A 14,658-nucleotide genomic window follows, 5' to 3' on the forward strand; every position below is an offset into this window, starting at 1 on the left:
ACCCAGGCGCCCCTAAGATTTTGTTTTAATGTGTATTTGTTTTTGAGGGAAACAGAGACCAAGCACGAGCAGGGGAGGGGCAGAGAGAGAGGGAGACACAGAATCGGAAACAGGCTCCAGGCTCTGAGCCATCAGCCCAGAGCCCGACGCGGGGCTCGAACTCACGCGAGATCACGCGAGATCTCGCGAGATCATGACCTGAGCCGAAGTCGAAGGCTCAACCCACTGAGCCACCCAGGCGCCCCTAAGATTTTGTTTTAATGTGTATTTGTTTTTGAGGGAAACAGAGACCAAGCACGAGCAGGGGAGGGGCAGAGAGAGAGGGAGACACAGAATCGGAAACAGGCTCCAGGCTCTGAGCCATCAGCCCAGAGCCCGACGCTGGGCTCGAACTCACGCGAGATCACGCGAGATCTCGCGAGATCATGACCTGAGCCCAAGTCGGAGGCTCAACCCACTGAGCCACCCAGGCGCCCCTAAGATTTTGTTTTAATGTGTATTTGTTTTTGAGGGAAACAGAGACCAAGCACGAGCAGGGGAGGGGCAGAGAGAGAGGGAGACACAGAATCGGAAACAGGCCCCAGGCTCTGAGCCATCAGCCCAGAGCCTGACGCGGGGCTCGAACTCACGGACCGCGAGATCGTGACCTGGCTGAAGTCGGACGCTTAACCGACTGCGCCACCCAGGCGCCCCAAAGGCATGTGTCTTAAGTGCGGCCGTCAACTCGTTTGGGCAGACCGTGGAGGTGGGCGCGGAAAGGGACAAAGCACCCCGGAAAAACCCACCTGGGGGTGTCTTCCCCGCAAAGCTGCCCGAGCCACCGTCCAGACCCAGCACGCCGGGGATCCGCGTGTGAGAAACCCCGGCAGACGCGGGGCCAGGCAGCTGTGCGTTGGGAACGACCACAGCCCCACACCCTGCAAGACGGGGTTGGTCCCAGAACAACTCAGACTCCAGGAAACAGAACACAGGCCCTGTGTCCCCAGAGAACCATCCCTTGGAGGGGGACCGTCAGGGGGAGCCCTCGAGGCGCGCCGCGGCCCCCGGGGGTTTCGTTCTCTTCTGGTCCACAGGAAGCTGTCCTTCCCAACAGCAGTCTGCCGTCGGATCCCTCCCTGTGGCCCCCCCGGCTGTCGTCCCCACCCTCTCTGTTCCAGCAGGACCCAGGGGGGGAAATGTGCCCCGGAGGGACGCAGAGAAACGACCCCCAGGGCACAGGGCTGCGACAGCACCCAGCGTGGACGCCCGTCTCTCAGGAGATGAGAGCCTGGCCGCTTCCAGCCGAGGCTGGGCCGTGCACGGGGACGCTGCACAGACGCCCACGCTGACCCAACAACCGTGTGTGGGGCCTGGACTGGGGTGTGGACCGCTCGGCCCCACACTGTCGGGAGCCCACAGGCCACGAAACTGCAGCTGCTACTGCTGTCTCTTGGGCCAGCCGTGCCATGACACAGTCCTGAGCTGATTGTTAATGTTTCCCAGACGAGGGCGAGGGGTGTGGAGGAACGGGGCCCACGGGCCTTGGGGGTCAGCCACCTCCCTGAAAGCTCTCAAGCAGGCCGGACTGCACGCTGTTTCCTACAAAGGCAGAGGGCACTGTGTCAGGGTCACAGGCTGTCTGGGCTCAGTCAGGGTCACACAGCATGTGCGAGATGCCTGACGTTTTTACAACAAATGACCACAGAATGGGGGCTTAAGTCACAGAAACCTATTGTCACCCAGCTCTGGACACCAGAAGTCTGAGGTCCAGGCTGGGCTGCTGGAGCAGGACCCCCAAGATCCAGGAGGGGCAGGGCTGCTGAGATCCAGGCAGAGCAGGGCCACTGAGATCCAAGCAGGGCAGGGCTGCTGAGATCCAGGCAGGGCAGAGCCACTGAGATCCAGGCAGGGTAGGGCTGCTGAGATCCAGGCAGGGCAGGACCACCGCGACCCAGGAGGGGCAGGACCACTGAGATCCAGGCAGGGCAGGGCCACTGAGATCCAGGCAGGGCAGGACCACTGCGACCCAGGAGGGGCAGGACCACTGAGATCCAGGCAGGGCAGGGCTGTTGCCATTCAGGCAGGGTGGGGCTGCTGAGATCCAGGCAGGGCAGGACCGCTGAGATCCAGGCAGGGCAGGACTGCTGAGATCCAGGCAGGGGAGGGCTGCTGAGATCCATGCAGTGGAGGACCACTGAGATCCAGGAGGGGCAGGACTGCTGAGATCCAGGAGGGGCAGGGCCACTGAGATACAGGAGGGTCAGGATCGCTGAGATCCAGGCAGGGCAGGACCACTGACATCCAGGAAGGGTAGGGCTGCTGAGATCCAGACAGGGCAGGGCCGCTGAGATCCAGGAGGGGCAGGGCCACTGAGATCCAGGCAGGGAAGGGCCCCTGAGATTCATGCAGGGCAGGGCCACTGAGATCCAGGAGGGGCAGGGCCACTGACATCCACTCAGGGCAGAGCCACTGAGATCCAAGCAGGGCAGGGCGACTGAGGTCCAGGAGGGGTAGGACCACTGAGATACAGGAAGGGTAGGGCTGCTGAGATCCAGACAGGGCAGGGCCGCTGAGATCCAGGAGGGGCAGGGCCACTGAGATCCAGGCAGGGAAGGGGCCCTGAGATCCAGGCAGGGCAGGGCTGCTGAGATTCATGCAGGGCAGGGCCACTGAGATCCAGGCAGGGCAGGACCACTGAGATCCAGAAGGAGCAGGGCCACTGAGATCCAGGAGGGGCAGGGCCACTGACATCCACTCAGGGCAGAGCCACTGAGATCCAAGCAGGGCAGGGCGACTGAGATCCAGGAGGGGTAGGACCACTGAGATCCAGGCAGGGCTGGGCCGCTGAGATCCAGGAGGGGCAAGGCCACTGACATCCAGGAGGGGCAGGGCCCCTGAGATGCAGGCAGGGCAGGGCCACTGACATCCAGGCAGGGCAGGGCCACTGAGATCCAGGAGGGACAGGACCACTGAGATCCAGGGGTAGGCTGGGCTGTGCTCCCTCCAGAGGCTCCAGGGGAGGGTCCTTCCTGCCTCCTCCAGCTTCTGGGTCTCCAGGTGTCCCTGGGCTTGTGGCCGCGTACGTCCCGTCTCTGCCTCTGTCTTCACGTGGCTTCTCCCCTGTTTCTCTTGTGCTGGGTCTTGTAAGGACACCTGTCATTGGATTCAGGGCCACCCTGATCCCAGAGGATGTCACTCACGTCAAGACCCTTGATCGCATCTGCAGAGACTTTGGCACATAAAGTCTTGTGTGCAGGTCACAAGGGTCAGGATGTGGGCATCCGGGGCCTGATTTGGCCTGCCCCACCCGCTGTGGTCCCGGCATCTCAGCTGTGTCTCTGAAGGTTCCCGGGAAAACTCCGATCCATCAGCCGTAAGCCCTGAGCTGAGGAAGCTGCTCCCATGAAGGGGTCCTTGTCCGTCGGGGCTGATGGAACGGCACAGGCTGGAGGCCTACAAACAGCGCGCAGTTACTTGTCGCGGTTCCCGAGGTGAAATCCATCCAAGTCAAGGCACCTGCAGATTCGGGGTCCGGACACCCCTGCTTCCCGCCTCCCGTCCGGCTGTCGTCTTGGGGTGGGAGGGGCCGGGGGTCTCTGCAGCCTAGTCTAGAAGGACACGAATCCCCCACGGGGGTCCACCGTCATGACCCGGTGACCCCCCCCAAGGCCCCCACCCCCACCCCCTCAGTGCATAACGCCTCGTCCTTCGTGACCCTTCCCCATAAACCGGGATCACAAGCACTCCCTCTGCCGGGCTGAGGACCCCAGACCAGCCCCAGGGTGTTTCTCCCGCAGATAGATACACTTCCCACCCCGTCTCGGGGGAGACATTACAGCGGAGACATCACAAATGGCCCCGCTCTTAGCGTCAGACGGCGTCACGGCCGCACAATCAGATAGAACCGTGCCCCCCAGTCTGCTGTGTGCATGAAAGTCCGTACGGGTGCACACCAGCTACACATCCTGATTTGTCCTCTGGTGCCCGTAAACCTGTTACGAGCCTCCCCCGCACCAATAAATGTGTGCAGCTTCCCGCGTCCATGAGGTATTGGAAACACGCTGTTAGTTTATCAGGCCGTAAAAGTGTGTTTAAGGGAGTGGCGTGTGGGGCTGTGGACGCCCCCCCCCCCAGCTCCCGGGCCGCAAGCTGGTTGCACAGACGCGGGCTGTGGGCGCAGGTTGCTGGGGGGTCTCCATGCTGATGACGGGAGGGGGTGGCCGGAGGTCTCGTGCTGTGAGCAGGCTCACAGACGCATCAGCTTGGGTCCTGAAGCCCCTTAGCAGGCGGTGCATTGGACGGAGGCAGGAATGCCACGCGGGGGGAGGAGAACCATCGTCACCTTGCGGGAGACGTAGCAGGTGCACAGAGGCCACTCAGGATGGGTGTTCTCTGTCCCGAGTCGGCCGGGGGCCAGGGGAGGCCCGCGGGGCTCTCTCTGCTTCACGACCTTGAGGGTTCAGGCAAAGTGGGTCCTTCCAAGTCCAGATTTAGCTTTTGTCCGTCACCGTCAGGAGCACGGATGAGGAGTCTCCTGTCTGATCTATGGGTTTAGCGGTAAAGTGAATTCTCCCCTGAAATTCGACGGTCCACGTCTGGAAGGGGAACGATACAGGCGTGAAAATAGAGTTATCGGCAAACAGGGTGCAGTCGAGCCAGGCTCTGTGCAGGTCCAGCCGACCCGTCCACGGGCACGGGACTGGAGGGACAGCGTCCCAATCTGTGCTCCTCAAGACCAGCGACCCCTGTGCCTTCCTCTCTCTCTGCCCCGGGGTTGGAGGTGCGGAGCGTGAAGTCCTTAACTTCAGGTCTTCAGTACTGAGTGTATCTCTTTAATCACTTATGGCGGGGGGAGGGGGGGAAGCACTGTCCCCCCAGGTTAGTCCTGAGAACATCACTGATGACGTAACTCCTTTCTTAAGATTTTTTTAGGGGCACCTGGGTGGCTCAGTCGGTTAAGCATCGGACTTCAGCCAGGTCACGATCTCGTGGTCCGTGAGTTCGAGCCCTGCGTCAGGCTCTGGGCTGATGGCTCAGAGCCTGGAGCCTGCTTCCGATTCTGTGTCTCCCTCTCTCTCTGCCCCTCCCCCGTTCATGCTCTGTCTCTCTCTGTCCCAAAAATAAATAAATGTTTAAAAAAATTAAAAAAAAAAAGATTTTTTTAAATGTTTTTTTTTTTTTTTTTTTTTTTTTTTTGGGAGGGAGAGACAGAGTGCAAGCAGGGCAGGGGCAGAGAGAGAGGGAGACACAGAACCCGAAGCAGCCTTCAGGCTCCGAGCTGTCACCACAGAGCCCGACATGGGGCTCGAACCCACGAACTGTGACATCATGACCTGAGCCGAAGTCAGGCGCTTAACCGACTGAGCCACCCAGATGCCCCGACAGGGAATTTCTATATTACTTTTCTTTTTGAAGTGCACGTAGAGTGTTACAATAAAAAAATTGCTTTCCCCGGAGAGTTCCCTTTCTCAGCGGTCGGTCGTAATTGGTTGGGGTTTCCCCGTTTCTGAAATGAACTTACCCATCGTCCCGCCCCCTCGCGTGTCTAGACGCATCAGAACCATTCCGGGCCGCGTGCATACTTCTCTGTGGTCACGTGTGTGTTGACCTGTGTGGAAGGCTTTCTGACCTTGTGCAAGGTTTCTGGTCTGGCTTACTTTATTTTATCTTGAGTTAATTAAAAGCAAGAATAAAAGTCTACCCCGTGCTTCTTGTCTTCCTCTGAATGGTTCAGCAAGTTTAGGGACGGGCTTTCACAAAGCATGTAATTAAGAGGAATTAAATCTCCCTCATCGCATTAAAAAAAAATCCAAGTGTTACAAACACATGGTGCCTACTTTGTTCATCGAGCCTCGGCCCCCTTTCCGGAACCCCATTAGAAAAGAGCCCGAAGCCTGTGGACGTTAACCTTGACCTCGGGGGATGTAGGTCTTTGGAGACCAGATACGGATGAAAGGAGCCACCAATTTTCTCTAATTATGTTGTGACTCGGCATCCGAACACCCTAGGTAGCTCTGATTCATGGAGATCTGAGAACAGATACCTCGGTTCTGAGTTATGCAAGCATCCGGCTGGAACTAATTATCGGGATGCGTTGAAGGGAGCACCGTACCCGGCCTTTACTTGTGGCCGCTTAGCCAACGTTCGCCGTGCATGCCCTGCTCGTGCATTGTGGGAAAACACACATCGCATAACATTTTCTGAGTTATTGGCTTTTAGGGGCACAGCTCAGGCGCATGAAGGACACGGACACTGCTTTGCCAGCTTCCCGCCTTTGTGTCCAGAACTGTCCCCCTCCCCAGGCTGACGCTGTGTCCCCATGAGACGCTGGCTCCCGTCCCAGCCCCTGGCTTCACTGTCTGTCCTCTGTGTCCAACGCCTGCTCTATGGACCCCGTATACATGGGATCACACAGGATCTGTCCTTCTGTCTCTCGGTTATGTCACCGAACATCACGTCCCCAAGGTCTACCCACATTATAGCAGGTGCAGAAGTCCTTCCTTTTCAGGGCTGCGTAACATTCTGCGGTGTGCACGGACCACATTTTCTTTATGCCTCCATGCCTCCGTCGACACTGGGGCTGTCTTTGCCTCCTAGTAGAGACTGAACGTCCTGTCTACGAACAGGGGTGTGCAAGTGTCTCTTCCAGTCCCCACTTGCGACGATTTGGGGGGCGGTTCCGGACAAGAAAGGGTGGATTATGGCTTAAGCCAATGTGTGATTTTTTTCCTCCTGGTGTGTTTTCCACGCAGCCGATCCACGTCACGTGCCACCGACCACGTCCGCACATCCCTGGCCACGCTTCCTCTATGGTTTCTGAGCTCGCCGTCTTCGTGGGACAGGGATGGTATCTCGTTGCCTCCTGACGTCCACGCTCGCTGGTGTAACAAGCTCGCCGTTGACTCTGTCCTCAGACACGGCCGCACGTCGTGTGCTCCCAGGTCTAGGCCTTGAACACACGGTCCTGTGAACGTGCCTGTGTGTTCTTCCTCATAATCCAGGTTTTGGGGAGAAACTGGCGGGGGAGGGGTGGCCGGAAGTCATTGCAAACTTCTGGACTTTGCACACTCGTGGCAATGTGCTTCCCACATTCGTGGGAGGCACACGAATCCTGTTTCCTGGCAGGCGGGAATGCGTACGAGCCCACAAATGTCCCGAGAGCCCGGGTGCCTACATCCCGGCAGAGCCCCACATCATCGATCCAGGATCGGGTCGTCCGCTGAATACTGAGCTCTTGGCGCAGACGAGAGGCCCCCACCCCCACCCCACGGAGTGAGTTCGGTGAAGCTGGAATAAACCCTCCTTGCCGGGTATCTTCGTCCATCCCAGAGTGGACCCGGTGGCTGCCTTGGGGAGGAAACGGATCAATACCACCACAGCTGAGTTCATATGCACTTCCTCTCACATCTGAGCGTCTCACGGCCAGTCAGGGAGGCCGGCAGAGGAGGAGACACAAGAAGGGCCGCGAACGCCCAACCAGCAGACGGCTGAGGGCTCCCCGTGGCCACCACAGCTCCGGGGCCCTCCAGGAACACCACGCGGTCCGGACACACAGCTGGCCTGCCCTAGACGCAGCCCGGCAAACATGGTAAATCCTGCTAATGGCCGCGTTCCTGACAGCCAGAGTCCGTGGCCTGGGAGGTTCAGGCCGACGGGGAGATCTCGGTTTTGGGCACATATCGCCGAGGCCCCAGGGCGCAGCCGGCCTCCCACATCACAGGGCCGTGCTAAAGAAAACAGTCTGCTTCCCGTGGGTCAGGGCAACCTCGGCCAGCGTCCGCCCACATCCGCACAGGCCACCTCCACACCCAGGACGCTTCAGGCTTCCCGAAACGTGTGCCTGCAGCTGCCAGGTGGGGGCTCTGTGGGTGCCGACAAAGCGCAAGGCAGGGCCCCTTACCTGTGAGTCAGTGGTGTGGACATCAGGCGGCCAGAGAGGCGGGTGGCCTGGGGTCCCACAGGGGGCCTTGGCACCTGCTGCGTGTGAGGCATAACAGGTGGGTCATTATGTGCGGGGAGCTGCCTCACGCCCGTCCATCTGGGTGACCCAGGACGAGACGCCAGGTCCCAGCAGAGGGGGCCGGGCTTTCTTCCCGCAGGGGCTCTGAAGGGGGTCCACGTCTGCTCACGGGCGCCCCCCAAATGGGGTCCTGCGTGGTGCGGGAGGTCTCGCTGCTGTCCCCACAAAGACGGAAAGAGGCTCTTGGGTTTCAAAAATAACGAGGCGCTCCTCTCTGATCGCAGAAACAATCTGGGCAGGGTCCTTGCAGAAAATTCTGGAAATCAATCCAGGGGGAAAACGAAAAACAAAAAACGAGGCAATCTTGAAACACATAAGGGCGCAAGTCACCCCAGCACCTAGAGGGGGTCTCGGATACGGAATCTGCTGTTTCCTCCCACAAAGTCGGTTCCCCCCCTCCGCCCCCCACATATACACAGGTGAGCAAATAGTTTTACATCCGGAGTTTTCCCCACTCAAACCGTACGGCGCACACTCTCCTTGCTGCTGAAAATCTCTGCAGACAGTTTGCGAAGTAAAGTTTTCACGGTGTTGCTCCTCGCGGGCTGATCCAACGGCTTCCTGGACGAGCGGCATTTCGCTGGTTTCCAGATTAAACACGGGAAATTTCTCAGAAGGAGGGTGCATACGCGTGGGTCCCTGGGCACAGCTCTGATTTACGACTTTGGGAGCGATTCCTGGAAGCGTGGGCATGGACGAAGTTTGCAAGCCTTTCGCCACCAGCACCGAATTGGTTTCCCAGAAGGCTGCACTGCCTGATTCCCTGCACAGCCGTCCCCCCAGCGGCCTTATCAGTTCCCCGAATGCCAGCCAACGTGGAAATGGGGTCTGTATGAGATTCTGGGGCGGCTGCAACAAAGGACCACAGACGGGGAGGCTTAACACACAGATTCATCCTCTCTAGCTGCAGACCAGAGTGTGAGATCCAGGAGAGGCAGGGCTGCTGAGATCCAAGGGCAGGACCCCTGAGATCCAGGCAGAGCAGCGCCTCTGAGATCCAGGTGGGGCCGGGCTGCTGAGATCCATGCGGGGCAGGGCTGCTGAGATCCACGAGGAGCAGGACCCCTGAGATCCAGGCAGGGCAGGGTCTCTGAGATCCAGGCAGGGCAGGACCACTGAGACCCAGGCAGGGCAGGGCCACTGAGATCCAGGCAGGGCAGGGTCTCTGAGATCCAGGCAGGGCAGGGCCACTGAGATCCAGGCAGGGCAGGGCCACTGAGATCCAGGCAGGGCAGGACCACTGAGACCCAGGATGGGCAGGGCCGCTGGGATCCAGGCAGGGCAGGACCACTGAGATCCAGGAGGGGCAGGGCCACTGAGATCCAAGAGGGGCAGGACCACTGAGATCCAGGCAGGGGAGGGCCACTGAGATCCATGCAGTGGAGGACCACTGAGATCCAGGAGAGGCAGGACCACTGAGATCCAGGAGGGGCAGGGCCATTGAGATCCAGGCAAGGCAGGGCCAGTGAGATCCAGGCAGGGCAGGGCCACTGAGATCCAGGCAGGGCAGGGCCGCTGAGATCCAGGCAGGGAAGGGCTGCGGAGATCCAGGCAGGGCAGGGTTGCTGTGGTCCAGGAGGGGCAGGACCACTGAGATCCAGGAGAGGCAGGACCCCTGAGATCCAGGAGGGGCAGGACCACTGAGATCCAGGAGGGGCAGGACCTCTGAGATCCAGGAGTGTTAGGACCACGGAGATCCAGGCAGGGCAGGGCCACTGAGATCCAGGAGGGCAGGGCCAGTGACATCCAGGAGGGGCAGGACCCCTGAGATCCAGGCAGGGCAGGGCCACTGAGATCCAGGCAGGGCTGCTGAGATCCAGGCAGGGAAAGGCTGCTGAGATCCAGGCAGGGCTGCTGAGATCCAGGGGGGACAGGACCCCTGAGATCCAGGCAGGGCAGGGCCGCTGAGATCCAGGCAGGGCAGGGCCACTGAGATCGAGGAGGGGAAGGGCCACTGAGATCCAGGCAGGGCAAGGCCTCTGAGATCCAGGCAGGGCAGGGCCACTGACATCCAGGCAGGGCAGTGCTGCTGAGATCCACGAGGAGCAGGGCCACTGAGATCCAGGCAGGGCCACTGAGATTCAGGCAGGGCAGGGCCACTGAGATCCAGGCAGGGCAGGGCCGCTGAGATCCAGGTAGGGAAGGGCCTCTGAGATCCAGGCAGGGCAGGGCCACTGAGATCCAGGCAGGGCTGCTGAGATCCAGGCAGGGAAAGGCTGCTGAGATCCAGGCAAGGCCGCTGAGATCCAGGAGGGGCAGGACCACTGAGATCCAGGCAGGGCAGGGCTGCTGAGATCCCACTGGGGCAGGATCAGTGAGATCTGGGGGGTGGGGAGGGGGGACAGGACCACTGAGATCGAGACGGGGCAGGGCCGCTGAGATCCAGGCAGGGCAGGACCACTGAGATCCAGGAGGGGCAGGGCCACTGAGATCCAGGAGGGGCAGGACCACTGAAATCCAGGAGGCGCAGGGCCACTGAGATCCAGGAGGGGCTGGACCACTGAGATCCAGGCAGGGCAGGGCCACTGAGATCCAGGCAGGGCTGCTGAGATCCAGGCAGGGAAAGGCTGCTGAGATCCAGGCAGGGCTGCTGAGATCCAGGGGGGACAGGACCCCTGAGATCCAGGCAGGGCAGGGCCGCTGAGATCCAGGCAGGGCAGGGCCACTGAGATCCAGGAGGGGAAGGGCCACTGAGATCCAGGCGGGGCAGGACCACTGAGATCCAGGAGGGGCAGGGCCACTGAGATCCAGGAGGGGCAGGACCACTGAAATCCAGGAGGCGCAGGGCCACTGAGATCCAGGAGGGGCTGGACCACTGAGATCCAGGCAGGGCAGGGCCACTGAGATCCAGGAGGGGCAGGACCACTGAGATCCAGGAGGGGCAGGGCCACTGAGATCCAGGAGGGGCTGGACCACTGAGATCCAGGCAGGACAGAACTGCTGAGATCCAGGAGGGGCAGGACCACTGAGATCCAGGAGGGGCAGGGCCACTGAGATCCAGGAGGGCAGGGCCACTGAGATCCAGGAGGAGCAGGACCACTGAGATCCAGGCAGGGCAAGGCCTCTGAGATCCAGGCAGGGCAGGGCCACTGACATCCAGGCAGGGCAGGGCTGCTGAGATCCACGAGGAGCAGGGCCACTGAGATCCAGGCAGGGCCACTGAGATCCAGGCAGGGCAGGGCCGCTGAGATCCAGGCAGGGCAGGGCCGCTGAGATCCAGGTAGGGAAGGGCCTCTGAGATCCAGGCAGGGCAGGGCCACTGAGATCCAGGAGGGGAAGGGCCACTGAGATCCAGGCGGGGCAGGACCACTGAGATCCAGGAGGGGCAGGGCCACTGAGATCCAGGAGGGGCAGGACCACTGAAATCCAGGAGGCGCAGGGCCACTGAGATCCAGGAGGGGCTGGACCACTGAGATCCAGGCAGGGCAGGGCCACTGAGATCCAGGAGGGGCAGGACCACTGAGATCCAGGAGGGGCAGGGCCACTGAGATCCAGGAGGGGCTGGACCACTGAGATCCAGGCAGGACAGAACTGCTGAGATCCAGGAGGGGCAGGACCACTGAGATCCAGGAGGGGCAGGGCCACTGAGATCCAGGAGGGCAGGGCCACTGAGATCCAGGAGGAGCAGGACCACTGAGATCCAGGCAGGGCAAGGCCTCTGAGATCCAGGCAGGGCAGGGCCACTGACATCCAGGCAGGGCAGGGCTGCTGAGATCCACGAGGAGCAGGGCCACTGAGATCCAGGCAGGGCCACTGAGATCCAGGCAGGGCAGGGCCGCTGAGATCCAGGCAGGGCAGGGCCGCTGAGATCCAGGTAGGGAAGGGCCTCTGAGATCCAGGCAGGGCAGGGCCACTGAGATCCAGGAGGGGAAGGGCCACTGAGATCCAGGCGGGGCAGGACCACTGAGATCCAGGAGGGGCAGGGCCACTGAGATCCAGGAGGGGCAGGACCACTGAAATCCAGGAGGCGCAGGGCCACTGAGATCCAGGAGGGGCTGGACCACTGAGATCCAGGCAGGGCAGGGCCACTGAGATCCAGGAGGGGCAGGACCACTGAGATCCAGGAGGGGCAGGGCCACTGAGATCCAGGAGGGGCTGGACCACTGAGATCCAGGCAGGACAGAACTGCTGAGATCCAGGAGGGGCAGGACCACTGAGATCCAGGAGGGGCAGGGCCACTGAGATCCAGGAGGGCAGGGCCACTGAGATCCAGGAGGAGCAGGACCACTGAGATCCAGGCAGGGCAAGGCCTCTGAGATCCAGGCAGGGCAGGGCCACTGACATCCAGGCAGGGCAGGGCTGCTGAGATCCACGAGGAGCAGGGCCACTGAGATCCAGGCAGGGCCACTGAGATCCAGGCAGGGCAGGGCCGCTGAGATCCAGGCAGGGCAGGGCCGCTGAGATCCAGGTAGGGAAGGGCCTCTGAGATCCAGGCAGGGCAGGGCCACTGAGATCCAGGCAGGGCTGCTGAGATCCAGGCAGGGAAAGGCTGCTGAGATCCAGGAGGGGCAGGACCACTGAGATCCAGGCAGGGCAGGGCTGCTGAGATCCCACTGGGGCAGGATCAGTGAGATCTGGGGGGTGGGGAGGGGGGACAGGACCACTGAGATCGAGACGGGGCAGGGCCGCCAAGATCCAGGCAGGTTGGGCTGCTCAGTTCCAGGCGGGACAGGGCCCCACTCCCTCCAGAGGCTCCAGGGGAGGGTCCTTCCTGCCTCTTCCAGCTTCTGGGGCTCCAGGCGTCCCTGGGCTAGTGGCCTCGTCCCTCCCATCTCTGCCCCCCTCTTCACATGGCTTCTTCTCTGTGTCCGTGTTTCCTGTTCTGTCTCACAAGGACACCTGTCATTGGATTCGGGGCCACCCTTGGTGAGGATGATCGCATCTGAACCTGACTGCATCTACAAAGACCCTGTTGGCAAATCAGGTTCCATTCACAGGACTTCAAGGTATCTTAGTGGGGGACATGATTGAACCCACATTACGGTTCGGTTTTTGCTTTATTTTGCATTTTTTGTGATCCCCGTGAGGTTACAATGTTCCTTTTTAGCGAAACATCCACGTGTGTCCTCTCCTGGCCCGTGTTGCCGCTTTACGGGTTGACTACCGAGAGTTTTGGAGCGAAACGTTCCCAGTTTGTCATTCACCTTGTGATGTCCTAACATCCGTGGGTCAGATTTAGCGAAGTGTAAGTTCCTGCCCTTGGAGGTTGGAAGGCCTCCCCCGACCCTGGAAACGTGCAAACACCCTCGTTGGTCTCCCGGTGGCCTTTGCTCTTTGGCATGGCCCCCAAGGCCCTCGATCCGTGGAGACCTCGCGGTGGTTTCTACTGAGACGTGGGTCTCTGACACGATGGTTTTGCCCCAAGCAGCGAGGTCCCCAGGATGTGCGCTAAGGTTCGTTTCCCCACCTGTTGCTTCCGTACTGTTGGCCCCGATGGAGACTCGTTTCTTTGCGGGCTGTGTGCCCCCTGTAGGTGTTTGCTTCAAATGTTGGGAGCACCAGGCCAGGCCTGGGGGTCTCTTGTGGGGCAATCACGTCTGGCTGCACCGGACTCTGGGTCAGGCTGGGGGGTCCCGAGCCGGAGGCCCGAGGGGGCACCTGGGCTCTGCAAACCCGAGCCTGTGTCCTGTGGGGTGTCCCTCCTCTCCTGCTTCTTGGGGCCCCCAGGGACCTTCCTGTTCAGCCCCCCAGGCCCTGCTGGGAATCCTGATAAGCTCACTGTAGGCAAAGGCATTAGTGGCCGGCCCACGTCTGATGTGTTTTGTCATCCGGGCAAGACGTGTGTTTTGACACCTGCCTCTAATTTCTTCCCCGAAGAAGAAAGCACAGGTTTTCGGGCCCCTGTGGGCTGCTCGGGGGGAGCGGTATTTCTGGATGTGGCGGGCGGGGGGCGGTGTTCCTGGTCCCCGGAGCCGCACCATGGAGGTGGCCGCCGACCGTGACGCGTGAGGGGCCAGCCCTCCAGGCTACGGAGCCGGCGAAGGATTTATCACGTGCGTGGCCTCTGACGCAAGGGACGAAAACAGAGGCTGTGAGCGGTTCTGGCCTCACAGGGTGTGGCAGGGGTAAGAACAGAGATGCGGTCGTGGGCTGGTCACGGAGGTGCCCACGAAGGGGGAACGACATATAGGCCAACGCCTAATGCGCCAGGAGGAACCAGCCAAGCGCAGGGAAAAGCAAATGAGGCAGAGGGATCAGCATGTGCAAAGAGGAGGTGCTGGGAAGGAGAAGGTGCCTTCTGAGAACCGAAGGGCATCAGAGACCAGATGGCGGGGACCCCGCAGGCCCGGAGAGGAGCTCAGATTTCATGGAAAAGGTGGACGGAAGCAGATGTGGGAGGTGCCCAGCGGTGTCCCCTCCCTCTGAGCGGCTCAGAAGACGTGGACCTAGATCCTGGAGGGTGGTGCCCGTTGAGACTTTGTGCTGAGAGGTGAGGGGACCTGGTGGCGGGAAAACTGAGGCACGAACCCCCCTCCTCAGGGTAACTCTCAGCCGACCCCACGCACTGCTCCAGCCCCCACGAGCCTTCCTGTCCCCATGGATGTGCCTGTTTTGTACTTTTCACACGGATGTGGTCACGGGCGACGGGACCTTCTGTGTCTGGCTTCTGTCGCGGAGCATCAGGTCATTGCTGAGGCTCTGGGGATCACGGGGAAGGT

The sequence above is a fragment of the Felis catus genome, chromosome X (assembly GCF_018350175.1).
Source record: "Felis catus isolate Fca126 chromosome X, F.catus_Fca126_mat1.0, whole genome shotgun sequence".
NCBI lineage: Eukaryota > Metazoa > Chordata > Mammalia > Carnivora > Felidae > Felis > Felis catus.